This window comes from Psammomys obesus, unplaced genomic scaffold (genome assembly GCF_907164565.1).
Source record: "Psammomys obesus unplaced genomic scaffold, mPsaObe1.curated_primary_1811, whole genome shotgun sequence".
In the NCBI taxonomy this organism is placed as follows: Eukaryota; Metazoa; Chordata; class Mammalia; order Rodentia; family Muridae; genus Psammomys; species Psammomys obesus.
In genome coordinates this window covers 6,548,577-6,571,076 of record NW_026587556.1, presented here as the reverse complement: position 1 = coordinate 6,571,076, position 22,500 = coordinate 6,548,577, and the positions used below count along the sequence as shown (strand labels likewise).

At 39.2% G+C, this 22,500-nt stretch overlaps 1 protein-coding gene across 3 annotated transcripts in view; it reads left to right on the top strand.

Annotated features, from left to right (window-relative positions):
• Positions 1-22,500, top strand: part of Sugct (succinyl-CoA:glutarate-CoA transferase) — a 668,162-nt gene that overhangs the window by 372,069 nt on the left and 273,593 nt on the right. The gene's annotated exons all lie outside the window — the stretch shown is intronic.

Genomic DNA, 22,500 nt, shown 5'->3' with positions numbered 1-22,500 from the left:
GTGTAAACACAACCACACTCTTCATCATCATCTATGTTACAAATAAGGAAACCATGTTTTCATGAGGAAAACAACCTTCCAGTCACAGACTGTAGAAGTGCTAAATTAATGGCTGAGAGTTGGGTGTATCTGACTCTGCCGTGTATGACTCCCTTCCTTCATACACTGGTGCTTTTCACAAGTAAGGGATGCTATCTGTTCCTGTCAGTGTGATGCATGAAGATCTAGTGGCCAAGTAGTTAAATTAAAACTCAGCCCTACATTAGTTATGACTTTAATGTTACCCACTCACTAATTAGATAATCAAAAGGTATTCAAGAAAAAAAATGCATGTATTATAAAGGTGTTGCTATATTACAAAAGCCTTTCTGCCTCTCAGTATTTCATTGAAATGATGCAAATGGTGTAAAGGAATTCTAATCCAGCAACATGGCTGATTTGGCAAGGGATCACATCCAAAGACCTTCTAGGTCTGTGGGATCCAGCTGAAATGCAGACATATCACTCATTTTTAATCTCTCCGGCTGGAATACAGACACACCCTTAATATATACTTTTAATCTCAAACAGTGTAGATAAGGTTAGTTTGTAGAAAGAAGCAAACATGGTTTGAAAGTCATGTCTACCTGAGAGGCAGACAAAATGATGAATCAGAAAGACATTTGGCAGAATGTCTTTAGAATCTCATTAGAACAGAGAGGAAAGAAAGGTGACTTAAGAGAGAACAGCACACAGGGATAGAGAGAGGAGACAGTTTTACTGGGAGAGTATTCTAAAGACAGGTTGAAGAAAGAACAAGTTAGACACCAGTGAAGATAGAATGAGCTAAAGAATGAGAAGGAGCCAAAAGATTAGAACTGATTGCTAGAGTTAGTCTGAAGCCAAGCAAAACAATTTAGTCAGAAGCTGAGAGAAGCCAGTTTGAATCAGTCAACTTGGAGAGTAGTTTGAGCCAGAACAGCTGAGTTGAACCAGCCAGTCAGAGTTCAGAAAGACGTAGAAAGGGTTAGCTTACTCAGGAGTAAGTCTCAGAGGCTTAAATCATTTTAGGCCTGGATTAGATTTTACAGAGGCTAAAAGCTTCCAGGACTAGGCCTAGGTTAGCAGATGGAAGCAGTAAGCCTCAGAGACAATGACATCTGGCAAGAATAAAAGGTACTTTAACAAAATACTTTGTCAACATCAAAACAAATAAGAAAAAACATTTACAAGCAATACTTTATACCTGTTACTGCCACACATTTTGAAATTCCTTCAGATAACAAATGAGTCAGAATAAAAGGGGTGAAATTGGCCTTTCAACTGCAAAGAAAAAGACTAGTACGCTCTAAGAACCCCATTCATCATGTTGACAATACAAACACACACCAAACTAAAAGGAAGTTGAACATGAGGGGTATGGCTTCATCTATAGGATAGGGTTCTCCATCTCAGCATATTGAATTTGAATGTAGGACTTATTCCACTCAAAGTCAGACTAGAATGTGGTTCACTGGAAATGAAGAGCTAGGTGAACATTTTGGCTGATCACTGTGGCTAGTTCATGGTTTAGAGAGTGACTTTTGTAACATGAGAAAAGAGTTAAACATAAAAGCCACCAATGGAAAACAAAGCCAAGATGTTTAGAAAGGGCTTTTAGTGACAGACGCAGATGGACTAAAGTTTCAACAAGTCTGTTTTTATTTATGCCTTCCTTCTTCTTGCATCTCTGTCCATTTCTCAAATTCTTCACTTGCTATTTACACATCAAAACATCTGGGAATGGGCTTCCAGCACCTGCCATAGGAAGTGGAGACTGTACTTCTGAAAAATATGATGCTTTTAAATGGCAAAACTTAAATGAATACTTCTTAGTTCAAAAATAATGTGTTTTAGAATCAGATTTTAAACAAACACACAATTTGAAAAATAATAACACCAACAAAACAAATATCCAAAGCTGATTGTCTTGGTAAAAGAAGTTTTAAAATAAAGGCTACAGTGCAGAGACTGAGAGCAGACTTCTCATGGCTTAGACCTGGAAGTCTAGGCCGTACATCTGTTTAACATCTTGCAGTTTGAAGAACTCTGCCTTGAAAACCTTCTGCACCAGTGACACACAGAATAAAAGGTTATGTTATGACTTTCAGATGGAAACCTGCAAAAGTTTATCTGCTGGCTTGCATCATTAGCTCTTGTTACTTTTGATTCTGTTAGGAAGATTCCTTGTATGAAAAAAAAATAATGAACTTTTAAAGTTATATTAGAAAACACCAGAAAGTATTTTTTTTACTTGTGAAAGAATGAACAAGCTGTGGAATTAATAGAATGTTTAAGTCACAATGTCTGAGAGGAAATAAAATTAGCATAGTGGGGTTTTATAGAGTGTGTTTAAGTGAGGTATATGCCTATATGCACTTATTGGGATCAAAGGACCAGGAAGTCTGTCGTGAGATCGTGTCTCCTAGAAATGACAGGGAAGCTACACCCATGGGACTTCACCATTCTGGCTGCCTAAACAAGACTTGAATAATGACAACCCCAACAGCTCTTCTACTATGGAAGGGAGAATCTCTAGGCCAAGAACTATAGGTAACTGAGGAATGCTGAGCGAGGAAGAATTCATCTTCTCCAGGGATGAGTCCCCTGTGTGGTTATCCAATACCTAATGGTCAGCTCGGCAGTCACATATGCACAAGCAACATCAAATGGCCTGAACAGGTTTCACTGAAATAGTTGTTCACTCATACACATGCACATAGGTAACAGAGAAAAGGAGGCCATGGAGTTGAAAGGGAACAAAGGGAATATACTTGGAAAAGGTTGAAGGGAGGAAATAGAAGGCAGAACTGTGTAATTATATTTTAATTTTAAAACCTACAGAAAAAAATTAAAAATAAAACACCTGTATGTTGACATGGCAAAGGTCAGAGTTCACAATAATACAGATGACCCTTTCACAAACAGGCTCTTCTGGAATCATTTCATGTTTGCTTGTGCTTCACCTGGTTGTGGAAAGGGTGAAAGAAGGCAGCTTCTCTACAGTACCTCTTTTCTTCTACTTGCCTGTGAAGTGGATGTGTTTTTGTTGTTGTTTTGGTTTTTCGATCTGTAGGGAGGGGATCATTTCTTTTATCTTCAGTCACCTAGAGGCCTTGTTCCCAGCCTCTTATCTTTGTGTCCCCAGTGTATTTTGGATACATCACAAAAACGAGTTTGAAAACTCCTTGCACAGCAAGTGGGTGTGAAAAGATAGCACTCCTTTAGACACTAGCACACCCCGTGGCCCAGGCAAGGACGGCTATCCACAAGGGTTTGCTGAAAGAGATTTTCCACATGCATTCTATTATGCTGAAGCTGATGGCGGTGACAAGTTCCACATTAAATAGCTATCTGTCTTCCCTGAAACTTCACATTCTCTCCTCTTTGTAGGGACAGTGACGTAATACTGTTTGCCTGTGTTACCACAATCATTTATTTAGAGGATATCAGTTTTCCTTTGGATACTGTGAATACTGCATTCAACTAATTTGGATACCATCATAGACTTTGGTTATGTAGTGATTACCTGCACTGTTAGGGACAGTGGGGCACACATACTGACACTGTTAGTAGACAGGAGTTTTCACTGGGGAAATAAGTTTAGTATACTGTTATTAATTTGGTTTAGAAAATAGCTGCAGAGTGTTCAGACAAATAAGATACAGCAGAACACATGGTCTTCGTTACTCAATAACTATCCCTCTGCAAGGGAAACATGGTCTATTTCCCAGTTGAGAAAGGGCTTACAAAAACTAGTCAATACAGAAAGAGGGCTACATGTGTACTATAATTTTATTGAATAGTTCTCCTCATGTGCTTGCTTATACAGCCCTCCCCCAGTCCCTGACACACTCACACAACATGTCCTCATAGATGTATTCCCAGCTGGTATTAGCATAATCATTACCACATTATAAACAAGCCTGTGGAAAAATAGCCTGAGAGATTTAGATGGCTTGCTTCATAAATGAAGGAAGGTGGGGGTGGAGAACCAGATATTTTGGGAATAAGTTCTCCTTTTTCCTCCCTCTTTAGAAATAATAGCTTAGATCTCAGAATCTCACTTGATTGCACGGAGTGGGGAGGTGGAGTTGAAGAGGCCTGACATATTCAGTTTTACTGGAAGAAGGCCAGTGAAAGGATTTCAGCGGAACCCCTCTGCTGGAAGAAACCCTCATTTGATGTGGAAGCAAGCCTTCCCTTCTTCCCATTGGAGCCCAAGTAGGAAGAATACTTTTCTCTTGGCTTAACATAAGTCCTGTTGGTCAAGGTCTCTGGCTCTTCCTCCTTTCTCAATCGTACTTTTTCCTGGAGTTGACTAGATGAGAAATCCTGACTTAATGGCTAATTCTGAGTTTACTGCCAAGACCAGAAATAAAATATGATGTAAAATATGGCCTTACCTGAAAGTTTCAGGACATTAAATGCTGCTAGGTCCAGGCTTAGTTGTAAAAAAGAACCTAAGACACAGGAAGAAAAAATTTTTATGAAAGTAAGAGCTGGTCCACATGTCCAGGTTGTAAGGGATTAGACACATGCTGAAAAGAGATTTAGTGTGCGGGTGCTCCCCTTTTCCTTTCTTTCTTCCTGACTTGAATTTTGCAGTAATGCAAAGTATAACCAAGTATGTGAACTACAGAAGAATCATGGCTTTGTTCTTTTAAGCTTTTGCCTCAGGAAACACCCAGAGAATGGTGTGATTGGGATGAAGGTCACATTGGGGAATGTAGGCATAGGCACTCACTAAGGGCCTGGTGTATTTTCTGAGGTTTGGCAGAGTGTTTGTGAGATTCCCTTAATGTGACCCAACAAATTCAGCTATGTGTTTCTCTCAAACCAGAACTGTGTATGATGTAGATCATAGGGATTCCGGCATTCAAGAAGTTAATCTTCAAGTACGTTATTCAGATGTCTCTGCTTTGACAATGATCCCACTGAGCCAATTTGGAATAAATTTAACAAGGCTTCCCAGGCTAGCTCAGACCCAGATATGGATCAGCATTCTGTGTATTAGAGACACAGTAATGGCTGTTTGAACAACCGGGTCCTCATTCTAACCCACGAACAGTATCCTTAAATTGCATCAAGTACTGTGAAGTTACATAATTTTCATCATAAATAAATTGCCTGATATGAAATGTGCTCTTCTCATAAATTGACTTTTTCCACGATTAAGAAAGAGAATTAGATTAAACAAGCCTGCTTCAAAGTAATGTGCCTATTTTTCCATTATATGTTTGCAAAGTTAATAAAGTAATTGATATTGTGAAGACTTTGCCAAAAGGCAGGGCATTTCCAGTCCTTACAATTAAACCAAGATGTCCAAAACAACTTGCTTAATGTATTATTTATTGAGTACTGATGGAATTTCAGTTGTAGTATACAACAACAAAGCTGAGGCAATGGATTCACAATTTGGATAAGAGCCTCTAAATATTGTTTTCTATTGATAGTGGAATTTTAGATTTATAGAAGAGAAAAAGAATCCTGGGATTTATAATCTAACAAACTCATGGAGAAGAAATCGGAGATTTAGAGTGGGAAGTCACTGATTTACCCCAGGGCTAAGCCCCCATCTTGAATTAGAACCCAGGAAACTTGGTTTTCTCAACACCACAATCTGCTCTTTCCCCAGCATCTGTGCCAGGCTTCTATTTGGTGTGCTTGTCTGCACAGTCTGCAGCATCCTTCTGCCCAAATCCGTAGCCTTTGGCCTCCCCTACCACAGCTAGCCCTGAGTGCCAATGTAGCAGTAACCATATTTAAATATAATTTTGACCATTAATTTTTTTAATTTTTATTTTTTAAATATTAATCACAGATTATTTACTTTGTATCCCAGCCATAGCCCCCTCCCTCATTCCCTTCCAATTCCACCCTCCCTCTCTTATCTCCTCTCTGCCCTTTTCCAAGTCCACTGCTAGGGGAGGTCCTCCTTCCCTAACATATAACCCTAGTTTATCAGTTATCTTCAGGACTGGCTGCAGTGTCCTCCTCTGTGGCCTAGCAAGGCTGATCCTCCATTGGGGGGGGGAGGGGTAAAGGAGCCAGTCATTGAGTTCATATCAGAAATAGTTCCTGTTCCCCTTACTAGGGTACCCACTTAGATACTGAGCTATCATGGGCTACAGCAGAGCAGGGGTTCTAGGTTATATCCATACATGGTCCTTGGTTGGAGAAACAGTCTCGTAGAGGACCCCCATGCCCTGATTTATTTTTGACCATTAATTTGATGATCCCTGTAGTTCTTCTCAGAAATGGTGTCAAATCTATGTATTGTGAATATATATCTTTAATTCTAAACACTGACTGAGATGATTATGGAAACTGAGAATCCCAGGGTCTTCACTTGACAAGCTGGAGAACCAGGGAAGTTGGCAGTATTGCTCTCGTCTGAAGGCAGAAAGCTAGACTTCCAGCTCAAGTGGGTAGGAAAGCACTCACTCAGCCCTTTTCTTTCACTTGGGTTTCCAGTTGGTTTGATGCAGCTCAATCTCAGTATGCAGCCAACCTGATATACTCAATTTTGATGTTAATATCATCCATCATCACCATTGTGAGCATATCCATGTGTATCCTAAAATTCAATAGAAAATAAGCAAAAGAAAGAAGCAAAAGAAGAAAATAAAATATTTTCCTTAATTAGCAGTTACCTCATGGGAGTAATATATTTAGATTTATGTTCTTTCATTAAGTGATCTGCCATTGCTGACAGGATTATTTCTATAGTTTTGTGTATGGAATATAATGTACCCACTTGATTATTCTTTTAGAGAAATTAACCTCATAAAATTTATATTTTCTTTATCATTATAATTAACTATGTTGGCTATTTTTTTAGTTATAACTATTACCATATTTTTTCCAACTTTTCTGTTTGGAAATAGGGTCTTAAAGTCTCTATCCTTTTAAGTGCATGCAATACTATATCTAGTAATATTTTCTACAATGTTCACATGCAAACATTCTACTTACAGACCAGTTTTACACTAGCTTGTATTTTTTTCATGTGTTATTTTCAGTCCTCAAAGAACCTATCCTTTTTTATTTCTCTTCTGTGTTTTAGAGAGTTTGGGATTCACAGAAAATCGAGAAAGCCCTGAGTTTATCATGTTAACCCACACATGTGTTCTCTGTCATCAGTAGCTCCTCCGGATTGGTGCATGCGTGGCAGTCAGTGAGTCTGCACTGCCCTCTCTGCATCCAAAGCCAATAGTGTATTTTAGCATTCATTTTCTATGCTGTGATTCCATGGGTTCTGACTAATGCATGATGAGATGTGTCTAGCATTGTAGTTCCACATAAAATAGTTTTACCCTTAGAAAATTCATAACATTCTTTCTGTTGATCCTTCTTGTCTTTGATCCCCTCCCCATCTTGTCTTTTCTCTCTTTTTCATGAAGGAAAAAAATGTATTTTTAAAATTTTTGTGTCTAATTATGAGAAAATAGATTCAAGTTGTTACTAAAACTTACTGTAGCCTGCGAGAATATTTTCTCTGCAATAGATTAAAACCTGAAGAAATTAACATGTAGTTTCTATTAGTTTTGAAAGTTGCGTAAAAGAATTTGCCCATGAGTAAAAGTTATTTACATTTCTCCCAACTTATATATATTGTTGTACACTTCATGTTCAATTATTATGTTATTATTATAGATTATTTCAGTGGTCATATTTGAATAACTCATTGTAAAAAAGAATTACCCTGTATCTTCATGTAAACAGTCTATACTATAGCTCAGATTGAATTATTTTGGGTTTGAAATCATTATGCTTATTCTTGTGTGGTGTTCTGGGAGGAAACTGTTTCATTTAAGTGGTGATGTGCATATGGCATTTGGAATACAACATATGCTGTTATTTAGTTATTTAGACTTTTACTTTCTGTTGCTTCCTGTTGACCTGATGATCTGGATTTTCTGTAAGATTGACGAAAGAGTTATGAATAGACAATATTTAAATAGGATTCCTGTGTTAAAAATAAACATTAACAAGACTTAGAAGGATGACTAAATTTAATTTAGTTCTAGTATGAAATTAGAACAAACATTTTAGAAATGCAAACATTTTTCTGAAACCTTTCCCAGAGGACATAAGAGGCTCAGGCCTGTGTGATCCTGCTTAGGCTGATGGCCAGGTTTTTGTCCCACTTGATGTCTTTACAGGGTTCCCAAGTCTTCACAGCCCCTTCTCTACCGGCACTCCTTTCCTTGTCTTCTCTGGCCCATGTGGAAGCATACTTATGCCTCAGTCAATCTGAGGCCCATGTCTCTTTATCATATGTTATTCTGTGACACCCCCCCCCCACCTCAGTATTTCTTAGGCCTTTGCACTTAGGGTACAAATGCTGTTTGCCTACCAGCTTTTCTTCAGATCCCTTCCTGATTGTTATTTTGGAAAATTTGTATTTTGATTAAATCCCTAGTAAAGCTTTGAGGTTAAAATTCTTTTTAGCATAAAAGAGTTAGTTGCATTTTTGTTGTTGTTGTTGTTGTTGAAAATAAAGTTTTTTAAATCTTCATTTAGGGTAGCCGGTCTCTTTGGAGAGAGAGAGCTGACTTTCTGGTGAATACTACCAGGAACAAAAACATTTTTATAAACATTTCAACCTGTACCCACATATAATTGGAAAACATCTTTAAGAAGTGGTTTAGTTAAATCACAAAAAAGTATACAATCTAAAATAGAAAGAGAAATAAATATATGTTGTATGTGGCCATAATAAACATGGACAGTTCAGTCTGATCCATTCATTCTCTGAACCCCAGTAGACTCCACATGTGCTCGGTTCTGTTGTCTGTTGGTGGGAGGATGCCATAATTAGGCTTAGCTCAAAAAGTATCCTTCTTGTTAGAGAGACAAACAGAAATGCGATGACTGAACCTGATTTCTGTTTCCATGAGAACACAGCTGTGATTGATCGAATTGTTATCATGCTGAGATTTTGTGGAGAGAAACTGAGAGAGAAGAGAGAAGAGAGGGAAGGAAGGAGGGACAGAGAGAAGAGGAGAGGAGAGGAGAGAAGAGAGAGGGGAGAAAGGAGAGGAAAAGGAGAGGAAGAGGAGAGGAGACACACAGAGGGTGTTGAGAATGCAGAATCTGACAGGTATAGGAGACTGGCCTGAGGTCATGGTGCTCAGTTAGCCAACCCACTGCAACAGGAATCATGAGATAAACGAACTTTTAGGGGTGATAATTACACCAAACTTGTAAGCTGAGAGAGTCCCTCCTCAGCTCAGTTACTTAAGCACCATGCTGGTGATCTTTTTCCTAACTTTAAGGATCCAGATCTTCTAGAGAACCAATGAATCTATGGGGTGCTGGAGCATTTTACTTGAGAGGTCATAGGCTGATACTCCCCAAGTACTATGACACTTTCCCTTAACAGCGTGACAGCCAAACAGTAACATCTGTTTCTGTGTGACTACGGTGTGAACACATGGAAAAGGACAGGTCTTGGTTTAGCGCTGCCCGTGACTCGGGAGGAATTTCATATGGAGAGAATTCCACTTTGTGGTTCTCAAGTCAGGGGAAAGAGGAAGTGCTTTTATGACTGTGGCATAAAAGGCCCCTCTGCCCTTGATAGCTCTTTCTTTTCCTAATTTGTAACCATTTCCTGGCTGGCGTTTATGTTGCATGCTTTTTTCATCAGTTACCCAATGCTTACATCAGTTAATGGCCTGACTGCGCTCAGTGAGCCTGCCCCAAGGTCTCTGCACCTGGGCTCCCCCTGCTAATAGATCACACAGGGCCTGCTGATGGCCTGGGAGGCCAGCTGGAACAGCTCAGCCCCATGCTCATCTGTCATGATTACCTAGCTTTTGGGGCTTGTCTAGCTTGCTCCACTTGTTTCCTTTGACAGCATGACTAAGATCAAAGTGCAAGAAGGATACAGAAATGATAACCTAGAACATTGCCCAAACAGGGGCTATGATCTGGGCAACATCTTCCATCACACTTCCCCCAAAGGCATGGAAGGAAGGGGCAAATTATATTTAAGTATAGCTTTTCTTGCACAGCCTCTTCTTAACTAACTCCCTTTCGATTTGTTTCCTGAACCCATCAAAGTTGTATTAATCAATTGGTTCAGGGATTTGAGATTTCCTGACCTAATCACGGGATTTGGAAAACCCTGATTTCTGTTTATGTGAAGCTCTGGTTGTGATTGCTGACTTTGTACCTGGCTGGCCTCACATCTTTCTGTCGGTATTCTGGCTTTGAGATGGTTCTAGCCATTCTGAAAGGTGGGACAGGATTGTCCTAGGAAGGCCTGGAATTGTCCATTTCAGAACTCCTCTGTGGTGGGTGTGAAAGCCACATAGCATCTGTGCACTGCGTGCTGCCTGGTTTTAGCTTTTAGTGTGGGGGTAATTTTAAAGCGCATGTGCTCTTTTACCTAAAAAGTCAAGATTTCCAGCTTTATTGAACTTATCAGTGTCTGTTGCTTGCACATTTAAATGACTTCTGTTTTCTTCTCCACGTATTTGTCTACTCTACATCTAGGTTTTCTCTTGTGTTTTCTGCTAATCCATGGTTCTTTACTGAAGCCTTCTAACAAAATTCTCTTGTCTAAAAATATGTCTTTCCTAATCACTGTGCTCCTTGTCAGGGTAATTTACCCAAACTGTAGGCTCTATTTCTATCCCCAGGAGTAATGGCACATCACCTTGACTTAGAATTCTTGCTCCTGTATTGCATGTTTATTGCTCTTCCACACAGCTTGGCCTGCTAAACCTCACTATTCTGTCGTAAGTCATGCTATTAGATGTTCATTGTCTCTTCATTCTCAATCATTTCTCAATGGGAAAATAGTACCTGAGTTATTATTTCAAAACATGGTAGCTCTCACTTTCCTTATTGTCTGATGTCATAGATAACCAGCCAGTCTTCTTATGAGGCAAGGTGAATACTACAAGGCAGCCCACTTTCCAATGAAGAAAGCTAAGAAAGAACCTGCACAATTATCAGAAAGCCTATAGGGATTATGGCTAGCCCTTGATGGCCTGGCCCTCCACTGATGATCAATAAAGGAATCCCAGTCTATCAACTTTTTTCCTTATTGAAAAGACCTCATGGAATTCTCAGCCTCACGTTTGTAAACAAGACCCTGCTCTCTGGAGTGTGTTCCTTTATATGGTCCAAACGTTCTTCCCATTCCTGGCCAGTCACTGAAAATATGGGAAGAGAGAGGATGTATCAGGCAGGTAGCAGGGTCACAGATGGCTAGGTATATACTGGGTGCTTAGCTGAGCTTCCTGGACAACATCCTGTTGGTGGTAGGATAACATCTTTTTTTTTTTTTTTTTTTTTTTTTTTTTTTTTTTTTTTTTTTTTTTTAGCTTGAGTTCATCACAGTCATTTTCAAAGCTTAGTAAACATACACTTTTACATACCTTCCACCCCAGCACATCTGATTTAGTAACCAGGAGAGTAAGAAGAACACAATTAAAATCACTCTTTACATTCATATATGTGGGAGCACACTGTTGTCTGCAATTATAAGGAAAGTGCCGTGTCTTCTCAACTGCGTGGGGACTTCCACAATTTGTCCTTACACACTGTCTTAATGTCTTGTTAATTCTAGCCCTCAAGCAAGTGCCATGGTCTTCTCTTCAATGATATTTTTTTTCTTTTTAAAACAGGGCACCTATTAGCTGATGGCTGCAGCTCATCAGTTTCTTCACACTTTTATAGTGTTTATCTGTTGACCTCTTCTCCCAACATATAAACCCTTGGGGAGTTTGTGAGTAGGCTTCATTCATCTCACTTCTAGTGTGGGTACCATATGCACTGTACAAGCTGCTGGTGCCCCGCCCAGTTCCCTGGAATCTGTACTGCTTTCATATACGCACCTCCAGCTTCTTCACACTTTCTCCCTATCCACTTGAGCCTATCCCTTACTTCAGGAGACTACATTTGAATTTTTGGATCCATTTCTGCCTCACGTAAGGAACCCTGAGATTGTCTGTGTGCATCTGCAGCAGACAGGTCTGGAGGCTCCGAAGGCTTCAGCAATGTGAAAGTCCAGCTCCTTGCCTTGAGGTAGACACATTTTCCTTGGCTTTCTCAAGGCTGTGATCTCAGGACCTCACCTGACATGAAAGCCTTGTTTGAATTCTTCCTCCTACCTAGCTACCCTTTTTTATTCCCAACTTGTTTCTTCTTGGACAACTTTTTAATATGTAACTAGAACTTAGACTCTTGTTTCAAGACCTGCTTCTGGGGAACAGGTAGGAATTGCAAAAATATTTTTTGAATGGGCAATTGCTTTCAAGAGTAGAGCAGTGGACTCTGAGACCACACTGGCTGTATTTAGATATCAGTTCTATCACTGACTACTGTTTATTGAGCTTTTGCATGTCTCCATGTCTTTACCCATAAAATAAAGTTTAAACTCATGTGTCATCAGGTTGTTTAAAATTTTATTAAATACCTTAATACTTGTAAGACCCTTGATACAGTTTCTTGGAATGTACTGTGAATTAGGTGTTTGTAAAAGCAGTTTAAAAGATAAATGCACTGAAAGAGACTAAAGAAATAAATAAGTGGCCAGACTGTGTTCGTGGATTATAAGGCCATGCTATTAATATGGGGTACTACCCAAGGCAATGTCTAGATACAATGTAATCCCTTTCAAATTCATAGTGATTATATACATAAATAATGTACATGTTCTATACACTTAATGTATGTATATTCAATAATGTAGCATAGTGTTCATATATAGTATATATTTACGTAGTGCATATATAAATAACACAACACTGTGGATGTACTTAAACCAATTTATTTCAGTGCACTCAGTGCAGTATTATATAGATATAAGAATAATTGTTACCGGTTAGTTTAATGCTACTACCATTTAGCAGAATAATAGTAATAGGTTCTCTCTTAGTACAGCCTAGCTAGAGGTTCTTGGCCATAATGATAGTGCCAGGAATATGTCACAGACTGACTTACTTCTCTGGAGATACACCACAGGTATAACAAAATAATGCCTTCTCAGCATCTGTTCTACTCAATAAGATACAACTGTCCTGGGTACAAGCAAAAGCCCACCAAGCCCATCCCTGTTTTTTTTTTTTCTATACTTTGTATGTTTCCTTCTCTTCACTGAGAATTGTGGCTTTGGCCATTTAAGTTTTAGAGTTTCAACAACTTGAAGTTTTACTTTTTCACAATTTTATTTCTTTGGAGTTTTAATCTTTAGGGATTTTAGACCGTACAATCTTTTAGGACTTTGACCTATGGGGCTCTGGCATTCAATACTGACTCTCAGGGCCATCTGAAAGTCATCTGCACATTCCTGCAGATGACTACACTAAATAACTCTGAAATAGTAAGTTTGGCAAGTTTGGGTGACAACATGGAGAAACTGCAACTTCTTCACAGTACGAGAATGTGAAATTCTCCAACTGCTAGGGAAAGCAATAGTGGTCCCATACAAAGTGAAAGAGAGTTACCAAATAACCCATCAGTTTCACTCTGAGCATTATATCCAAAGGAGCTGAAAACAGGGGTGAGGAGAGAGTCTATAAAACACGAGTACAGTGAGATTATCTACAGTCCAAGAATGGAAACAACCTGTATCCATAGGTAAAGCAATACCCAATATACAATGTAATAATATTCAGCCACACAAAATAATATAGTAATGACTGTACAACGTTGTAAACATACTTAAAGCAATTTAATTGTCTATTTAAAGCTGTTAAAGTGGTAATTTTTATGTTTTGTATATTTTAGCACAATGGGCACATTAGTTCAAGAATGACATTTGCTCTTCTTGCTCTACCTCCACACTTCAGTACCTGTCACTAACACTCCTTTTCTCTTACATGTGGCTGATCTGTGGACATACAAATAGATGTCTATATAGCTGTAAACTTTGAGTGTCAATTCAAAGAGAGGAAAAATATCACAGTGCACAAATCTGAATGAATAAGAAAACAGTTAGATTACTAGCCAATCCTCTGGGTGTTCTCAGAATTTGCACCTCATGACTGCAGTTACTCCAGTGTGATTATTGACACTAAAAGAGTGTAAGCTGAATGTTTTCTTTGGCATTCCTATTTATGGTTCTCGAAAATCTTGAGCATATGGATGCACTTGGTTCAGGGTCATAGGCACAGTGGTCTGAAACCAGACATTCCATCTTCTTATGTCTCACATCTCTCTGGATGACAGAAATGTGCCCATAGGAGAAACTCTTTAATAGCCCACAGCACTAATTTAGACGTCGCAGTGACTGTATGTGCTGTTCTGATGCTTTGGTTGGGCAGTTTTCTGTGTCTCTAGGCAAAAAACATGGCTGTCTCTGTCCATTCCGTTCGGTAGTCACCCATCGACTATGCTCTCTTCCCACCCCACAGCCTCAAAGTTTCATTATTTTTATTGTAAGCAGTGGAATGGGACAGAAGAAGGAAGTGCATGGGATGGCTTTGTTTTGGGACAGTATCATTGCCCAAGTCTGATTAATCTCTGTAACATTTCCTCTGGCTTCTGCATAATGTATGTTTTGTAGTTTTTACTACATTATCTTAAAACTCTTTTTGGTTCTCATCTGGGCAGTCCAGTACTAGGTTTAAGCACACAGTGAGGCCTACCATGTGTAAAATGTAATCATTTTCCACTAGACAGACCATGTGTAGAACAATGAACACATGTACGCACATAACACACATATGTATGTACACACGGTGAGTGGGCTGCCCCTTTGATGATTGGTTAGAGATTTTTGCAGATAATGGCATGACAATGAAAGATATAACAAAGGAATAACCAGGAGGCAACAGGCAGGAGTGAGAGTTAACTTTTGAAATTGGAATTTTGTTGACGACTTATTCTTGCGTACCATGCAGAGAATCAGTCTAGCAGTTCATAATACCCAAATAGACTCCTGGCAAAGTCTCTTAGGAGTCATGTATCTTAGGCTAAGTAGAAATCTGACACTCTGAGGATTTGCAGTTTCCAAGGAGTGACTGATTGTACCAACAGAGACAAATTAGTTATTTTTAATCAGTTGTCCAAAGCTCTATGTTTGACCAAGTTAAAAAATCTGAAATATACCTTTGTTTATTTACCTCCACTGAAAACACTGCAGTGTGAAAGTTTGTTGATGTTCAGCAAACCCCTTCTGAGAAATTACTAGAACTAACATGACTGGGAGTATTTGTTTTCAAATGGATTCTTAAATTGACCTTGATAGTTTTCAATGTTTCTTAATTAGTGTTTGCAAATCTGCTGATTTTGTGAAGAATCTGTTTCTTGCTGTATTAGAGTGTAGCATCACAACAAAATTAGCATTCCATATGTTGTTCTGCTAAACATACTTGGTAGCTTTCTTAAAAATCCCTTGGGAAATGTTGTGAAATTTGTTGAAACAAATATGCAGTGCTTGAAAATAAATGATGATAATCGCCATACTGTTCTTTCTTTAAAACAGTGTGTCTGGACTGAGGAGGAATGCTACTGTTGAATCTATACAGTCTGAAAGTTATTAAATGTTGCCAACCTTTCACGTAGACTACTGAAAATTCAAACGAGGCCATGTGCTGCCTTGAGGAGTGCATCCTAGGACCAATGACCAGATGGTGAAAAACAAATAAAATCTCTCACTGGTGAACTATGTGGAGGGAGAAACCCCAGCTCAGGTTTCCTAACATACCCTTTAGAACTTGTAATCCTGGAGTCTGGAGAGATAATTCAGGAGTTAAGAGCACCGAGTATTTTTCCAGAGAACAGAACCGAGGTTCTAGTTCTGGCATCTACATGGTTGTTCAGAACACCAGTCCTAGGGTATCCAGGGCCCTCTTCTGGTCTCTTTCAACACCAGCTAAGCATATGGTGCACAGCCATTCATGTAGGCAAATCACTCACACACATAAAATAAAACAGTAAACCAGGAACTGAGGGTTCTATCTTACATCCCACAAGTAGCAATACTCATGTTAAATACCTTTCGGAAACTAAGATGTTGAGATGTGGAAAAACTTATCGGGACCCTGTCTTTATTTCATATTTAAAATGTAGTCAACAAAGATATTAAATATCTCTCTAGAGCTGAACAATAGACCAAGGGCTCAAGGTTCCTAATAGGAATAAGACAGACACGGTGGCTTCAATAGCTCTTTTTTGAGGGTGCTACGGACAGGCAGATGAGATAATATAAAATTGCAAGGCTGTCTGAGAAAGCGCCAGATTGATTTCCAGAGTGGTTGTACAACTTTACATTCCCACCAGCAGTGGAGGAGGGTTCCCCTTTCTCCACAGCCTCTCAAGAATGTGTTGTCACTTGAGTTTTTCATCTTGGCCATTCTGATGCATGTAAGGTGAAATCTCAGGGTCGTTTTGATTTGCATTTCCCTAATGGCTAATGAAGTTGAGCATCTCTTTAAGTGTTTCTCTGCCATTCGATATTCCTTTACAGAGAATTCTCTCTTTAGCCCTGTTCACCATTTTTTAATTGGATTATTTGGTTTGCTGCTTTTCAGCTTCTTTAGTTCTTTATATATACTGGATATTAGCCCTCTGTCAGATAAAGAGTTGGTGAAGATTCTTTCCCAATCTGTAGGCTGTCGTTTTGTTTTGATGACGGTGTCCTTTACTTTACAAAAGCTTTTCAGTTTCATGAGGTCCCATTTATTGATTGTTGCTCTTAGAGCCTGTGCTGTTGGTATTCTTCTCAGGAACTTGTCTCCTATACCAATGAGTTCTAGGGTATTCCCCACTTTCTCTTCTAACTGATTTAATGTGTCGGGTTTTATGTTGAGGTGTTTGATCCACTTGGACTTTAGTTTTGTGCAGGGTGATAAGTATAGATCTATTTGCATTTTTCTACATGTAGACATCCAGTTAGACCAGCACCATTTGTTGAAGATGCTATCTTTTTTCCATTGTATGGTTTTGGCATCTTTGTCAAAGATCAGCACTTCCTCAATATCCAGCCATACCACTCATAGGCATATATCCAAAAGAGGCTCAAGTACACAGTAAGGACATTTGCTCAACCATGTTTGTAGCAGCTTTATTTGTAATAGCCAGAAGCTGGAAACAATCCAGATGCCCCTCAACTGAAGAAGAGATGCAGAAATTGTGGTACATCTACACAATGGAATATTACTCAGCAATGAAAAATAAGGAAATCCTGGACTTTGCAGGTAAATGTTGGGACCTGGAAAGGATCATCCTGAGTGAGCTGTCCCAGAAGCAGAAAGACACACACGGTATATACTCACTCATATAGACATGTAATATAGGATAAACCTACTAAAATCTGTACACCTAAAGAAACTAATCAAGAGAGAGGACCCTGACTAAAATGCTCAATCCCCATTCCAAAAGGCAAAGAGGAAGGACATCAGAAGAAGAAGAAAACAGAATACAAGTTAGGAACCTGCCACAGAGGGTCTCTGAAAGACTCTGCCCTGCAGACTATCAAAGCAGATGCTGAGACTTATGGCCAACTCTTGGGCAGTGTCATGGAATCTTATGTAAGAAGTAGGGAAATAGTAAGATCTGGAGAGGACAGGAACTCCACAAGGAGAGCAACAGAACCAGAAATTTGAACACAGGGGTCTTTCCAGAGTCTCATATTCCAACCAAGTACCATTCATGGAGATAACCTAGAACTCCTGCACAGATGTAGCCCATGGCAGTTTAGTGTCCAAGTGTGTTACATAGTAATGGGAACAGGGACTGCCTCTGACATAATCTGATTGGCCTGCTCTTTGTTCACCTTCCCCTGAGGGGGGAGCAGCCTTACCAGGCCACAGAAGATGACAATGCAGCCACTCCTGAAGTGATCTGATAGACTAGGATCAGAAGGAAGGAGAGGAGGACCTCCCCTATCAGTGGAGTTGGGGAGGGGCATGTGTGAAGAAGGAAGAGGGAGGGTGGGATTGGGAGGGGAGGTGGGAGGGGCTTATGGGGGAATACAAAGTGAATAAAGTATAATTAATAAAAAATAATAAATAAATAATTAAAAAATAAAAATTTCAAGGCTGGAGACAGGGGCTTAGAATGACATCACAGGTGGAGACTCTCAGGCTAAGTCTTGTAGGTAAGTGCCAGTATACCAAATAAAAAAAGCAGAGGAGGAGGGTTCCAGGCTGAGTGACTGTGCGTATAAAGCATTGCTATAAAAAAGACTGGAGGATATTGGTGTGCTGGCTGAAGTGTGGCTTCAAGATGGGCTGTGTGGTAGTGGTAGGGGGAGGTATTTGGCAAGGTGGGAAGATGTTCTTTGATATGCTGAGAAATTCCACTCCACCCTTCAGAATATAGAGAGACTTTGAAGCATTTTAAGAAGGAACCGAAATTAACTGGCATGGGAAGGTGAGCAGCTGAACACATAGGTATTTCTTAAGAAGCTAATATAACAGTCAGAGAGATAGTGATGAAGGCCTAAACCTCATCATAATGGTAGCAGTTAAAATGATCTTAGACATGACTAATACTATGCTAAAAAACAAAACAAAACAAAACAAAAACTAGTTTTAACCTAAGAATGAGGAGTCAGGCAAGAGATGCAATGAACCCTGAAGTCTGGGACTGGTACATTTAAGTGGATGACGGCAGCACAGCCCATCTTTGTTAAGGCATGTAACAGAGGTTGGAGGGGAAAGAAATGAGTTCTCCTTTGCACATGTTGAAATTGAAGTTGCCTTCGGACAAGATAGAAGCATCTCTTCCTTGACTCGGATATGTGAAGTAGTTCCTATTTCTCTTTCAATGGCTTAGAGTCTAAGCAAGTGAGTGGTGTTTAATTCTAGCCCCTGAGTGGTAGGTGACTAGCTGTGTGTGTGCCATTAAAGGAAGGCTCTCTAGTTGTGTGTTCTGTTCTCATGTGTTTCATGGGCACTAGTGGGTACCCACAGACATTCCTTCAGTCTGCTATTTCTAGGGATTCTGGCACGCTTTCCCATACTCTTGCTGTTAAGGTTTATTAACTATTTATTTATGTTTATCAATTTTCATCTCACCTCCTTTTTTGTATCTTCTCTTTTTTTGCTTTGCCAGAGGTAAGGTAGCTTATATTTCCTTGTCCCCAGAAGGTCTTGTCAAGTCTTTAGAATTTACTCTATATACTTGCTTGATCCTTTAGGTCTAAGAGGTCCTCAGGAAAAGCCATTATTTGTTAGCATGAGAGCTTTGCTAACAAATGGTGCTGGTCTAACTGGATGTCTACATGTGAAAAAAATGCAAGTAGATCCATACTTATCACCCTGCACAAAACTCAAGTCAAAATAGATCAAAGACTTCAACATAAATCTAGAAACACTAAATATATTAGAAGAGAAAGTGGGGATCAACCTTGAACTCAATGGCACAGGAGAAAACATCCTGAACAGAACACCAGCATCTCAGGCTCTAAAATCAACAATAAATGTGATCTCATGAAACTGAAAAGCTTCTGTAAGGCAACCGACACTGTCAATAGAAGGAAATGGCAGTCTATGGATTAGGAAAAGATCTTCACCAGCATGAATCTAACAAAGGGCTAATATCCAAAATATATAAATGCCAACAAACCAAGTAATCCAATTAAAAATGGGGTGTACAGAATTCTCCACAGAGGAATTCTGAATGGCTAGGAAACACTTAAATAAATGCTCAAATTCCTTAGTCATCAGGGAAATGCAAATCAAAATGACTCTGAGATTCCTTGTTAGACCCATCAGAATGCCTAAGGTCAAAAACTCAAGTCACAGCACATACTAGCGAGGATATGGAGAAAGGAGAATACTCCTCCATTGTTGGTAGGAATGCAAACTTGTACAACCACTGTGGAAATCAATCTGGCGCTTTTTCAGAAAATTGGAAATAGTGCTACCTCATGAACCAGCCATACCACTCCTGGTTATATACCCAAAAGATGCTCTATCGTACAACAAAGACATTTGGTTAACTGTGTTCATAGAAGCTTTATTCATAACAGCCACAAACTGTCTTTCTATAATGTAAATGGAGGCAATTTTTCCCTCTATAGAACAAAATGTGATGGATAAAAATCAATTATTTTAGACCATGCTTAGAAAAGGGGGGGGGGGCTATGCCAGCAAGTGGAACAAATATAATGTGATACTTTAGGGCTGCTGAGGAAAGAAATATGGAGTTGTTGGTCCTTCACACTTCACAAGAACTCAGAAGTTGTTTCCCTTAGGGTAGCCATCCCACTGTGCCACTTTATTTCCAACACCCTTGAATGTGCCCTCTTGCAACTAAGGCAAATCCAAAACAATATAAAGCTGTGCTGTGCCTGTAAATGTCCCCAAATTAAAATTGGAGATAATGATTAGAAACCTAAAATATAGATCCTTAATCCAAAAATTCAAAACCTGAAAAGCTATAAAATCTGTAACATTTTGAGTCTACGATACAGCAACTGGAAAATTGCACACTGTAAAACTTTGCTTCATACACAAAGTCATTGGAAATATTGCCCAGAATTATCTTCTTGCTAGTGTGTGTGATGTGTATGAAACAAAAATCAATTTGATGTTTAGATTTGTGTTTTATTCCCTAGATATATTATGCATCTGTAAATATTCTAAACTCTCAAATCTGAGTCACTTCTAAGTCTAAACATGTCATATAAGGGACACTCAGTCTGGTTAAAGAGCTAACCAGGCCCAGATACAGGTGGAGGATGGCATAGATGAGCATCAGTAATATCATTCTGCCAATTTCATGGAAGGTGGTGGTTATATTTATATGGGGAGGGGCATGCAGTTGTTTAAAAAAATATTTTTCGTAAGAGGGCAGCCAAACAGTTAATAACTATTTTAAGCTTTGCAAGCCCCACAATCTCTGCTCTAGTCATTCTGTTGAAATTTTGCTACTATAATGTGAAACCATCCACAGACAATACATACAGAGGAATGAGATATGGTTCAATAAAACTTTATTTACAAAGGGTCAGCCAGGCTTTGCTTGTATGTAAATTCTAGTTATTCTGGAGGCAGAAGCAAGTGGAATCAAGTTCAAGGGTAGCCTCGACAGAGCAGGGAGACTCTAACTGAAAGTAAAAAAGAGTGCTCTAGTGGAAAGCATTTGCCTAGAATGTTTGAGGCCTTTGGTTTAAATCCCTAGTACCACAAAAATCCAAACGAGACAGCACCTGTATTTGACCCCGAGCTGGATGGAGAGATGCAGTAAAGGCCAAATGGAACATTCATTGTGGTCACATGGAAATCTACACTGCAGACTTTGCAGGGCGTGCCACTGAGCCCAGATCTAAGCGAACGTGATTAATGGGAATATTTGTTTCGGAGACATGAATCTTACTTTTTACAATCAAATGTTCCCATGTGTTCAGTGCAGCGCACTGAAAAGTAGACAGTATGAATGGATATGCGTACTTAAAGGAAGAAAAAGCGAACTTTCCAAAATGCTAATCATGTTTATGTAATTTTTCTTTCTTGTTAAAGATATTCAGAATTGTTTGAATATTCAGATATTCAAACAATTGGCCTGCATAACTTTTGTGATCACAGAAACATTATTTTGCCATAAAAGAACATGTATATTTAAGATATGGGAAAGAAATATACTTAAGATCGTTTTATAGAACAGTTAGATTCAGTTATGTTTCCTTGCTCAGTCATGAATCATAACCTCAATTTCCTTTCCTAATGGAGATACGCCCATCCTTTAGACAACCATTTATTATACTGAAGATTGAGATAATTGTGTAATGTAGAAAATGCTTACTATTACTCAGTCCTAGGTCATTAGTACTTTTATATGCTCCTGAAAATAGGAGAGGTTGAGCCTAACTACTTGTACTGACTATTGGAAGGAAGGGGTAATTTTCCTCTCTGCTAGTGGATTGAGCCCTCCAAGAAACATACTTATTATTTTGGAGCAGCCTTTTGTGTGCTAAGAATGAAGATAATTTTTCATCCTTCACAAGCTCTAGTGTACTCTACTCAAGGGACAGAGCACCTGCTATGTTCTTGTGTAAGTAGTACTAGATCCATTTTCCTGTACTCCAAGAGGAGTGGTAATCCAAGGCTCATAGACAAACCCTTCAGTTAGAAAAAATTCATTCTAAGGAAGCCAAATGGATATCAGAGATACGCAGCGAGAGGGAAAGGCAGCATTACTAGGGTTCACTTTTGGATAACTACAGAAATTAGCAGAACTAGGCTGGAGAGGTGGCTCCATGAGTAAAATATTTGTGGTGTACATGTGAGGAACCAAGTTGAAACTGGCCCATGTAAAGGCAGGCATGGTACGTGTATCTATAATCTCAATGTCCATATAGCAAAATTGGAGTCAGAGACAGGAAAGCCCCAAAGTCTTTGTGCCAGCAAGCCCCAAAGTCTTGTGTGCCATTCAGAGTGGTGTACAAGTTGATCCTACCTCCATCAAGTTGGAAGGTACATGCATAGGTCCATACACAAGCATGTATGCAAGCACACATTGTACACACACACACACACACACACACACACACACACACACACACACACA